Genomic DNA, 12255 nt, shown 5'->3' on the forward strand with positions numbered 1-12255 from the left:
TGAATCGTGAATTGTGTTCGTGGAATCGAGGTAAGTGTTTGGTCTAACCTTTGCTTGAGGGATTAGGAGTTGAGTCCTATTTGCTATGTGATAATTATTGAGTACGACGTATAGGCATGGTGACGAGTATCTATACGTTGGTGTCTAGCATGCCCGTGAGCCTTTATATTGTGATTATCATGACTTCGTGGTGTCTTTCATGCCTTGGTGATGGTTTCTATTTGTTGTATAAAGTTTGTGGAAAGAATTGTGACATATGAACATTGAGGAGCGTTGGCTCCAGTTGTATGACGAATTGTGATAGTATAAATGATAATTGAATCTCTAGAGCGGTGGCTCGAGTTGTGAAGTGAATTGTGAAGTAAAAGTGAGAAAGAGAAGAGATCATTATGTTGCCCCCTTGCTAGGATATTGTTGAGTTGTGGTTCCCTTGTATTGTGTTCTTAATTGATATTACGGATACTTAGGTTGATGATTCTTTGTGTTAGGTAAGGATTATGGTTATAGCTGAGGTAGTTAGATGTTGGAACAAGTTTGGGTATAGCTGAGTAGGAGTTGAGTTAGGATTGGTTATAGCTGATTCTCCTTTGTCGGGATGTTTGTCTTGATATTGTTGTTCCCTTATCGGGGAGTTATTATGTTGTTTTTGTTCCCTTGCCGGAATTCCTTGTGATTTTGTGTTGGCTTGTAAATGAGAGCGGGTGGTACGCCTACCACAAGATATAATGAAATGGGAGCGGGTGGTACGCCTACCACGAGATTTAATAAAATGGGAGCGGGTGGTACGCCTACCACAAGATATAATAAAATGGGTGCGGGTGGTACGCCTACCACGAGATATAATGAAATGGGAGCGGGTGGTACGTCTACCACAAGATTGAGAAATGGGATCGGGTTGCACGCCTGCAACAAGATATGAAAAGAAAGTGAAATCTGGCTTTGTTTTCCTTATTCTTGTTAGAGGGTGGTTTTTGATTCCTTAATAATTCTCTTGATATTCTGTTTTTACTTATCATTCCCCGAAGCATGTTTCCCCCTCCCATCTATATTTATTTATTTCTGCTTTACTTTCCGCTGTATATTATACAACTGCACAGGTTTATTTGATAGTCTGGTCCTAGCCTCGTCACTACTTTGCCGAGGTTAGGCTAGACACTTACCAGCATATGGGGTCGGTTGTGCTGATACTACACTCTGCACTCTTTTGTGCAGACCCCAGTGTTGTAGACTTTGGACCGTAGTGGGATTGCTGATTCTTGTTCATCAGGCAACCCGAGGTAGTCCTGCAGGCGTCCGTAGGCCTTGGCGTCTCCTCCCATCTACTATTCCTGTTTCTTTCATGTATTTCCAGAGACAGTGTTGTATTTATTTCTTTCAGACCTTCATTTGTAGTATTCTTAGACCGTCTGTGATACTGTGACACCAGTTCTGGGTAGTCGAGGTTCAAACAGTTGTATTAGATATTCATGTTTAGTTAGCTTATGGCTTCTTCTTCCGCTTTCCGCTGTTTAAATGTTATTATTATTAGAATTGCTAATGAATATAAAATGAGAAAAAAAAGGGTAAATTGTGAAATTAATTGGCTTGCCTAGCTCGTACTAGTAGGCGCCATCACGACTCTCGAGGGTGGGAATCCGGATCGTGACAATATGAAGCTCTTGGGAATGGAGAAATTTTGATAGTGAGTGTTTTCCTCTATAATGACTTTACGCGGTACGGATTTGAATTAGTTGGACCAATGAGTTTCTGATGGTTAAATCAAAAGAAGAAAGTGTGTATATATGAAGCTTTGTCTCTAGTGTGGATTTCATTTTTCAATCATTCTTCTGAACTTAAATGGAATACCAGATATCGAATTTAGTGATTTACTAATAGGGATTTTTTTTCCTATACACGCTATCAGAACCTGGGCATTTTCTTGATACTAAAAAGATAAAGACTATTTTCTTACAGTTATTATACTGTTTAAGCTTGAATTTCTTATAACATGGTCTTGAGATAATGTCATGTTCATGATTCATAGGTGGACCTTTTGATTTTTTCTATTTTACTTATGTTAATTTTCCAGTATGCAGTTGGGATTAGCTAATAAATAATACAATTATCTTCATTTATTCCTAACTGATCAAAGCAAAATAAAATGAAATAAAGGAGTTTACCAAAATGACAAGACATTTCAACCAAGTATAGCAATATGGGGCGGATTTACGCTTACGAACTGGTGTCATGCGACACCGCTTCGTCGAAATTTTTTACTAAATATATGTATTTATACTGTACGGAAACAGATAAGTAGGAAAAAATGACACCACTTGACATAAATAGTATCTTGGTGTGTTGGTAATGTACTTGATTTTTCTTTAAGAGGTCAAAGGTTCAAACCTCAAATAGCACATCTTTCTTTTGCAAAAATACTCGGGACCTTTTGTAACTTAAGACTCAACAAAATCAATAGACTAAGGTTATTTCTTGTCTAAAGGTATGATAATCAAAGTTATATTTCAATTCTTTTATAAATTTCGACACCGCTTACAAAAATTTCTGCGTACGCCCCTGAACTTATTAGCAATTGGGGGAGGTCATCATCCATAAAAAAAAAAATCGTATTGAACTACTTGCCAATGTGTAGTAAATGCACTGAATCTAAGCAATTTTTTCAATTAAATACAGTTCAACGGAATAATCATAGAAATAATGATGATTTATCATTACCATTAAAATTATTATCAATTATTATTGTTATTGTTACTTCTCTTGGAAAACAAAATTCCCTCTTTGTTTCAGGAACCCCCCTTAATTTTCTTCCATCCTTTATATTTTCACGCTTATTTGCATGTTCATCCCTACTTAATTAAAAAGGGAAAGGGTATACTGATATAAAAAAAAAAAAGTAATATCGGCTAAATCTGTTTATTTATTAGATTACTTCTTACCTTTTTTTTGTAGATTTTGATATTCAAAAATGTGAAATTAAAGAATTATTTTGCCTGGGTTAAGTCGTACTTTAGCTCAGTTCGGTTTTGATTAAAGCTCGTTTCACTTCGACTCAACCTGCCAAAGTTCAGTTCCATCAAAGTTAATATGTAACAATTTTTCTTATTTAAACTAATAATTCATAGTATTACCAATTTTTCTTATTTTAACTATGGATGAATTATATATGATGGAATGAATAGAATTTTTACACCATTAATTATAGGTCTCAGGTTCAAGTTTCTTGGAATGAAAAAAATTCTAGTAGGAAACACTTCCCCTTTTAGACTTTATGAGGCACGAATCAGAATTAGTCAGAAAAACCAAAAAAAAAAAAAGAAGAAAAAAAAACACATTGTTTTTAGGCTTCTTACTGATATCAAGTCAAGAATTCGACCCTTCATCTGCATTTGAACTCAATATAGCTGTCTACTGGGGAACTCTATCAAGTATATCCCCACCTCTTAAAGCAATAGATATTGAGAATTCTCTTGCATATTAAATAGAATGATCCATTAAAAGTCCAATGGTTAATATCTTTAAGTTTGGGAGATTTGCACAAATAGAATGATTTGAGGAGGCTATTTTGTCTCCATTTAAGAAATTTGTACAATAATAACCTCGACGCTACACTATAAAGAATGAAAAAAAACCTCTATCACGGAGCATAACTATAATACTATCTTCATTATACAAGTCTTGTTAAACTGTTGAGAAATCTTGCTGGATTATTAGCGATGGCATAACTTTTTCTTTTTTTGAAACATAAACGACGATAATATGTTATCAACAAAATATTACATAGGTCTTACATAGTCCCGTAGGACATTTTCATTGCCATACTTGGCTAGTTTTTTACACACACTAGAAGTAACATATTTAAACTTAGTACTAGAAACATGCTTGTCCTTTAGCAATTGATGTTCACCAAAAAGGGGTGGACGAGCATGATGAACACATTTAGCCCTTTTGAAGTTCTTCACTCCTTCCTTTGCCAAAAGGTGGGCTACCATGTTGCCTTCTCTGAAGTTATGTTTCAGGATTGGGTACCTTAACTGGTGCATTAAAAACCTGCATTCAAAAATAAGATTTGAAAAGTTAGGGTTGTTTTCATTAAGGGATGCTATGATGTCCGTTGAGTCTGTCTCTATTTCGAAATTGTAGAGCTCAAGATGTTTTGCAAGCTTCAGTCCTTCATGTAAGGCCAATAATTCACAATGTGTAACTGAAGATGCGTGGGTTGATTTGTGGTATCCAAAAATCCAATCACCCTCCTTGTTTCTGAAAACTCCACCTAGTCCTGCTTCCAAAGAAGTCTTTGAGAATGCACCATCAATGTTGAGCTTGATTTTATTCGTGGGAGGTTTGATCCAAGTAATCTTGATTTGAAAACATTTTTCTTTAAAAGGGTTTTGCTCTGTGAAGAAGTTGTATTCCCAAGCCTGGTGAAGGATTTGTAAGTGAGATACACTATTGTTCAGGTTGTTTCGGTTGTTATTGTTTCTATTTTTCCAAATGTTCCAAATGGCAAAAGGAAGAATAGTTTTCCAGTTATTACTGAAAGTGGTTGATTGAGTAAATAAGGACTTTAATCCCAGAAGCCAGTGTTCATCATTTTTGGAGGAGGAAACTCTAATTTCTAAATTTTCCCAACAAGAAAGGTTTATAGGGCAGTGAAGAAAAATATGCTCAGCACTTTCCTCATTCTTTCTACAGATTGTGCAGGTCTTATCTGTATTCATGCCAATCTTAGATAAGTAGATTCTTCAAGGGATATGATTATGCATATATTTCCAAAGAAAGAATTTGATTTTGTTAGGGAATTTGAGATCCCAAATCCATTCAAAATCCAATTTGTTGGGACTAAAAGGGTTGATGAGTGAGTAACAAGATTTGGTTGTGAATGAGCCACTGGTTGTAACACCCCAAGTCATAGTATCCTTTTTAGTGAAGTTATTTGGTAAAGGGGTAGCCATAATGTTTTTGAAAAGGGAGTTAGGCAGTTCAAAGGAGATTTTGGAGAGATTCCAACTTTCATTGACAACAATAACCTTTTTATCAATAGGGCCACATAGGTTTTTCCTAAGAGAGCTTGTGTCATGTATCCAGTTTGAAGACCAAATGTTCATATAGGAATTTGCGTGTGGGTGCCATAGGATACCATTATTGCAGATATTCCATCCTTTCAGAATAGATTTCCAAATAAAGGAGGAGGTGTGAGTGGATTTCTTATTAGCATATTTGAAAGAAATTAATTTGGCCCAAGGAGAAGTTGGATTTTGTAAAAGTCTCCACGAAAGGCTAGTTAGGAGAGCAATATTTTTTTAGGAGGCTTTTTGAATACCAAGGCCTCCTTCCTTTTTACTCTTTGTGACTACATTCCAATTTACTAAATGGAGTTTTTTAGAGGTGTTAGTGCTACACCAAATAAAGTCACGTTGAATTTTGTCAATATGTTTTGTAATTTTTTTTGGAAGGTAAGTGTATTGCATGGAGTAAGCAGGGATGGAGTTAAGAGTACTAGCAGCTAGGGTTGCACGACCTGCTATGTTTAGAAAAGAGCATTTCCAGTGAGACATTTTCTTATGGAGTTTATCAATAATAAATTGGAAGTCTTTTGGCCTAGGACTATGGTTCAGAATTGGAAAGCCCAAGTAGTTGCCAAATTCATGGGTGACTTTCATTCCAAAGAGGTTTGCCATGAAGGTATTTGTTTCTGGGAGGGAATATTTAGGAAGGATAATTTTGGACTTAGAATAATTTATGGAAAGTCCCGATTGGGAGCAGAAAAAAACCATACTATTCTTAATGCAATGACCAGTCTTTTTATTTGCCTTTCCCATTAGAGTTATGTCGTCAGCAAACAAAACATGAGAAAAATAAGGACCTTTCTGAGAGATTTTAATAGGATCCCAATTTAGAATATCGGTTTGATAGTTGATGAGTTTGGATAGGAGTTCTATGCATATTATGAAATGTAGGTGGATAGGGGATCTCCTTGGAGGATACCCCTACTAGGACTGAAAAAAGTAGTAGTAGTCCCATTAACTAGGACACTCATAGTACTAGTAGTGATGCAATGCATAATAAGTTTGCTTATTTTTGGAGGGAAATTGAAGAACTTTAAAGCTCTGTAGATAAACGACCATTCTAACCTATCAAAAGCCTTTTCTAGGTCAATTTTAATAAGCATATCAGGGGTCGATTTCCTGTATCTCCGAAGATTGTTCACAATTTCTTGCACAATAATCGCATTATCACAGGCTCTCCTATTTTTAATGAAATTAGATTGAAGAGGGCTAATGAGGTAGGGTAGGAGGGGTTTAATCCTATTAGCAATAATCTTCGTAATAATTTTATAGGCAGTATTGCAAAGACCAATAGGTCTAAAAAATTTTAGGTTGTTAGCATTCTCAAATTTAGGGATAAGGCAGATATGGGTGTCATTAATATTGCTAGGCATACATTGGGTTTCAAAAACCTTATAACAAAAGGATTCCACCGAGTTATGAATTATATTCCAGTATTTTTGATAAAAGAAGGGGTGGATTCCGTCAGGACCTGGAGCCTTAAAAGGTTTAAAAGAAAAAACGGCATTAATAATTTCCTCTTTAGTTAGAGCCATGTCAAGACTGGTAAGATCAAAGGAGTTTTGATTTGGGGGGTCTCTTATGGTATCTTTCCAATGGGAGGAAATTTTCGAGGTGGTGAAGGCTTCTATGAAGAACTCTTGGGTGTGTTTTAGTATGGAGGGTGGATCATTTATCCAGTCACCATTGGAATCTCTAAAGAACATTATGGCATTACGGCGTTTACGATTTGTGGCCATAATATGGTAAAACTTAGTATTTGCATCACCCTCGTTCAACCAAGAGATCCTAGATCTGAGTTTCCAGAAATCGTGTTCCACTTTCAAGATATTATTATATTCTAATTGAAGCTTAGATTCCAGATCTTGAAGGAAGGGACTATTATAGTAGGCAGGGGAAGATTGTATACCAATAAGTCGGGCTAGAAGGATTCTTTTCTTCTTAAAGATGTTCCCAAAAGTTTTATTTTTCCAATCTACTACCCTGTCTCTAAAACACATTTGGGCTTCGGGTAGAGATTCGTTGGACCAACTATTTTTAACTACGTTGATAAAGTCGGAATGTCTACACCAAATAGTTTCTAACCTAAAAGGGTTATTAGAAAAATTTATATTACTAGGATTTAAAGTGACTAGCAAAGGGCTATGGTCGGAGTAAGTTCTAGGCAAGTGAGTGACCATGGCCTTAGGAAATAAACTAAGTCAATCCTTATTTATAAAGACTCTATCTAATCTTTCCATTATAAGGCCTTATTTTTTTTCTATTGTTTGTCCATGTAAACTTATTGCCCTTATAACCTAGGTCTAGGAGGTTACAACTATTAATACTATCCCACAGGGTGTTGCTTCTTCTACGATTTATAGAGTTTCCTCCAATTTTGTCACGAGCACAAAAAATATCATTAAAATCACCACCAAGCAACCAAGGCCTGGAGTTGCTTGCATGTATGTTTTCAATATTTTTCCAAAGAGTACGTCTATTATCAACAGTGGTACTTGCATAAATTGAAGAAAATAACCAAATGGATTTAAAGGGGGTTACCTCAATATTTGCATGGATTTCCTGATTCCTTCTAACAAAATCATGAACCCCGACTATATTTGCATCCCACAGAATAACCATGCCCCCCGCTTGACCCTCAGCTGGGACCTCAACCATGTTAGTGAAAGGGAAATCATTGTTTGCCATGCGAGTTTCTAACAAGGTGACCATGCATGGTTTGTGTGTATCCACCATGTCCCTACAGTTAACGCGAAAATTTTCATTATTTCCCCCACGGATGTTCCGGATGATAATACTAGTAGCTCTATACATCATTGGAGCTTGATTGTTGTTTGGATTGCTCCCAATTCTGTCTTGGAGCAGTGGGTTCCTCCTCATTGAGGGAACCAGTATCATTGCATGACTCCCGACTGTGGGATCTTGGGGAGGTCGTATGTCCGTTGAGAACTTGTACAAGGGGGGCGGGCAGTTGAGAACATATCTCTTCTCTTGCATCTCCCTGAAGAGATAAACTTTTACGTCGCTTAGATTTGAGAATTCTATTATCTGCTCCGACCCTAGTAGATTGACTTCTTCTATATTTTCTGCTTGGGGCTCTACGTGTTCTTGCACATTGGGATTCATTTCTTGTGGTGGAGGATTGTTTGGTGGAGGAGCTGGTTGGGCTTGGTTCTGTTGAAAGTGAGGGGCTGCTGCCCATGGCATGAAGACTTGATTCAAATTTTGGATCTCTCCCGAAGGAAAGAATGGGAGATCCAAGTTCATGTTCTGGGCTTGGAGAGGGTTGAAGTGGTGGGGGAGATTCCACTGATTTCTCATGGCTTGTGCTTGCTGGGCATTCAAGTTTGGAGCTAATGGGTGAAGGATATTGTTCAACCATATATGGTTGTAATAGTTTCTCATGGCCATGTGCATTCCCTCGCTGACCAACTGGGCTAGGAAGTGAGAATTTTGGAGGATTATCACAGTATCTTGACCATCTAGTATCATGTTGAATGATACTGCATGTCCCATTAGAGCTTGTTCTATCACGAGAGGGGTTGATGATTTTGAGGGAGTGGTGGTTGAATGAAGAACACTGTTTGGTTCCCTTGATGGTTGTTCTCGTTTGGGAGTGGGTTTGCCATGGTGTGTGCTCTTTGGTGTCTGAGGATTTCGACTAGGCTGTATCTCCTTCTGTGAGATACTGGGAGTCTTGGCATTTTGAGTGTTAAGGGAGTGGTTTATACTTGTGGTGGCGTGTTCCACAGAAGAGACTGGGAGGTTTTCAGTAAAATGATGGCTATCTAGGGTGCCAATTGTAAGGTCTATTTGCATGCTGTCTTTGCATGCAAGAGGATTGATTTATGAAGATTTTGGTTATTTGAAGGGGTAGGCACGTGTGGGGTTTCATTAGCCATTTGGCTCTTGGGTGGGGGCATGTGGGACAAGTGTTGTGGGGTCCGAGTTGGGGCCATGCAGGGATTAGTGGTGAGATTAGTAGATTGAAATTGGGTAGTAATGGAGGTAGGAGTATGGTTATCGATAACCATTTGATTAATAGAGAGATTATTAGAATGCATGCCATTTATGCTGGAGAATTCCATGTCAGCCACGTCAGCAGTTGGGGAGTTAGGTGATGCCACGTTGGAAACATTTTTTTGCAAAGAGGAATTAGTGGTGTTTTTTATTAAAAAATTATTAATAGTTAATTCAGTGGGCGGATTAACCAAAGTGGAGAACTTGTTGTTGTAATCTACCGTGGGATTTTGATCGGTATAGCAATCATTTGGGATTGGCTTGTTGCCATTTATTGATTGAGTGTTTATAGGGATATATTTCATTGATTGGGTGGGGAAAGAGAACTTACCTGGGATTGGGTGAATTGAATTAGCTTGGGTAACTGGGCTTTGATACCTTCCAGAAGCTCTCCCGTTGATCCTTTTCTTTTTGGGGAACTTTACCGTTTGCCATTCTGCTCCATTGATTGGGTTATTGCTACTCTTCTCCTCAGGCATGACAGATAGTTTTTCCATTGATGTGATTGTAGTGTGTAGTGTCTCTTGCGATTTTGTAAAAAGACAGTTTGAAGCCGCATGGCCTAGTCTGCCACAGTTTTTGCATAGGGTATTTTCACCCTCATATAGGATGGTTTGTTTATGGAGGCCTATTCTGATGAAGGGGGTAACTGGAACTTCTAAGGGGAGTTCAATGCATAGCCTTGCATAGCGGCCCCTTATAGTGGAGGAAGTGCACGCATCAACTTTCAATAATTTACCAATGGCATTACCAATCTTTGCCAAGACTATCTCATCATAAAACTCGGTAGGCAATTGGGGTAGACGAATCCATATAGCAGTGAGGGAACTTTTAACTTCTGAGGCCACAAAGTTAGGCTTCCATCTTTGGATGGAGAGGTAATGTCCAAAAATGAACCATGGTCCAGAACTTAATACTTTGATCATATGATCCTGACAATTGAACTTGGCTATGTAGTAGTCTGCTCCCAAATCAATTAAGGGGAAGTTTTCTGGGATCTTCCACACTTCCTGAATTTTCTTTTTTAAGATGTGGTGTTGAATTCTTTTGCCAATGAGTTTGATAATGAGTGAGAATTTCCAGGGCTGGTAAATCCTAGCCTGGTCTTCCTCCGAGAGCTGAATTGAGTTTACCTCTGTCAGTGTTTGATGAGTTTGCTGAACTGCTGAGTCTTGGGACTTTGTTGTGGTGTCCATAATGTCTATTGCATCAGTAAGAGACATGGACTGTTGCATGCCTTCTATTAGTTTTTCTTTGAAAGTTTGTAGTTCCTCACTTTGGGAAGTAGGATTTTTATCTGGTGGTTTTGGTGGCAAAAGACGGTTTAACATCGTAGTCATACCGAATGAGGTTTGATGAAGAACTACTATAGGTTTTAGAGAGTGGGAGGAGCTTCTCTCACTAAAACTTTTAGCCTTTGGATACCGCGATGGCATAACTTCAGTACAATCTTCATTCTATTTATCTTACTAAACTATTTACAAGTCTTGTCGGAATGATAAAATTGTGTTCAATTGTTTACAAATCTTACTGTATTTGTAAGACTTGATATCGACTAAACTAATTTAAATAATAACTATAAGCACTAATATTATTACTTTTTTTTATATATATTACTGTAATTTAATTAGTTATAATGAGCAACTTTCTAGTTTACTCAAATTATCAATCAATAACTTTATACAGAGTTATTCCGTTACCGCAAGGAGTGCAGTGACATGAAAAATATTCGTTCATTTTTAATTTAAGGTTTCTGATTTGAGCTCTGAAAATGGGCATTTGCACAAAAACCTACTTTTGAGGCCATTGAAGTTATATCCATATTGCATATATAAAAATTTATAAAATTCACCCATCGAAATATGAAGTAATTCTATCTATTCAATGCAACTTCAAAAATTCGAATCAATGCAACTTCAAAAAAAAATTTTAGGTTCTTCTACCTTAAATAGTTCTATCTATTCAATGCAACTTCAGAAATTAAATCTTAAGTTCTTCTATCTTTCAAATGTAACTTTAGAAATTCGAATCTTAAGTAATTCAATCTCTTCAATGCAACTTCAAAAATCAAATCTTAGGTTCTTCTATCTTTCAAATGCAACTTTCAGAAGTTCAAATCTTAAGTTGTTCAATCTATTCGATGCAACTTTAGAAATCAAATCTTAAGTTTTTCTATCTTTCAAAATGCAATTTCAGAAAACTCAAATCTTAAGCAGTTCAATCTCTTCAATGCAACTTTAGATTTCGAATCTTAAGTTCTGAAACATAAACTGGTTATTCGAATTTCAACAATTCAACACACGATTCAACGCGTAATCTACTCCAAATGAGCTCAAACTTGAACATAACTTTTAAATATCATAAAGAACGAACTCCAATGATCAAATTATCAAAACAACAACAAATCTAGCAAACCTATTTTGCAACTAAGAAGAAGAACCTTAAGCACAACCTACAATGGTGTTTTGCAAACTAAGAAAAGAAGAAAAATGTATGTATCCGAAGTTATCAAAAACATTAATATCAGTTAAACTTTTTTTTTTAAAAGTGGGTACATGTTGGGTGAGGGTGACCAAATAGGATGCCCTATGAAATTTTTACTCTAGAAATGAAGAGACCCTCGGTAGGGTAGGGAATACCTTATCTCTTATAAATCTTACGCAACACAAATTTTAATTAGTCGAGCCAATAATTTTCGAATACCAAATGGTTATAAAGAAAAATATGTTGTTATTGATGTGTAATTAATGTAATTGACTAAACATATTTTAAGTGCATAAAACTTACTGAAGAGCAAATGATTAATCATCATAACAACTTGCATATCACTGTAATGGCTGCGGATGATCGCCTATTCTATAGGTAATTAATATTAAAACTATTTTTTTTGGAATCCCAAAAAAACTCACAGCCGCTACAATCTGACTGTGTAATAACCTGTAGACCACACAGGGGATATAAACCGCACTAGGCAAGCCCCGTGCGACAGGCTCAGACCCAATGAGCATTGAGGGGGGATCGAACCAGCGTCGCCCGTGTGGACAACTCCCTCCAAACCCAACTGGGCTCAGACCCAAAGAACATTGAGGGGGGATCGAACCCACAGCGCTACAACCTCACTGTGTAATAACCTGCAAACCACACAGGGGATATAAACCGCACTAGACAAGCC

The sequence above is a fragment of the Nicotiana attenuata genome, unplaced genomic scaffold (assembly GCF_001879085.1).
Source record: "Nicotiana attenuata strain UT unplaced genomic scaffold, NIATTr2, whole genome shotgun sequence".
NCBI lineage: Eukaryota > Viridiplantae > Streptophyta > Magnoliopsida > Solanales > Solanaceae > Nicotiana > Nicotiana attenuata.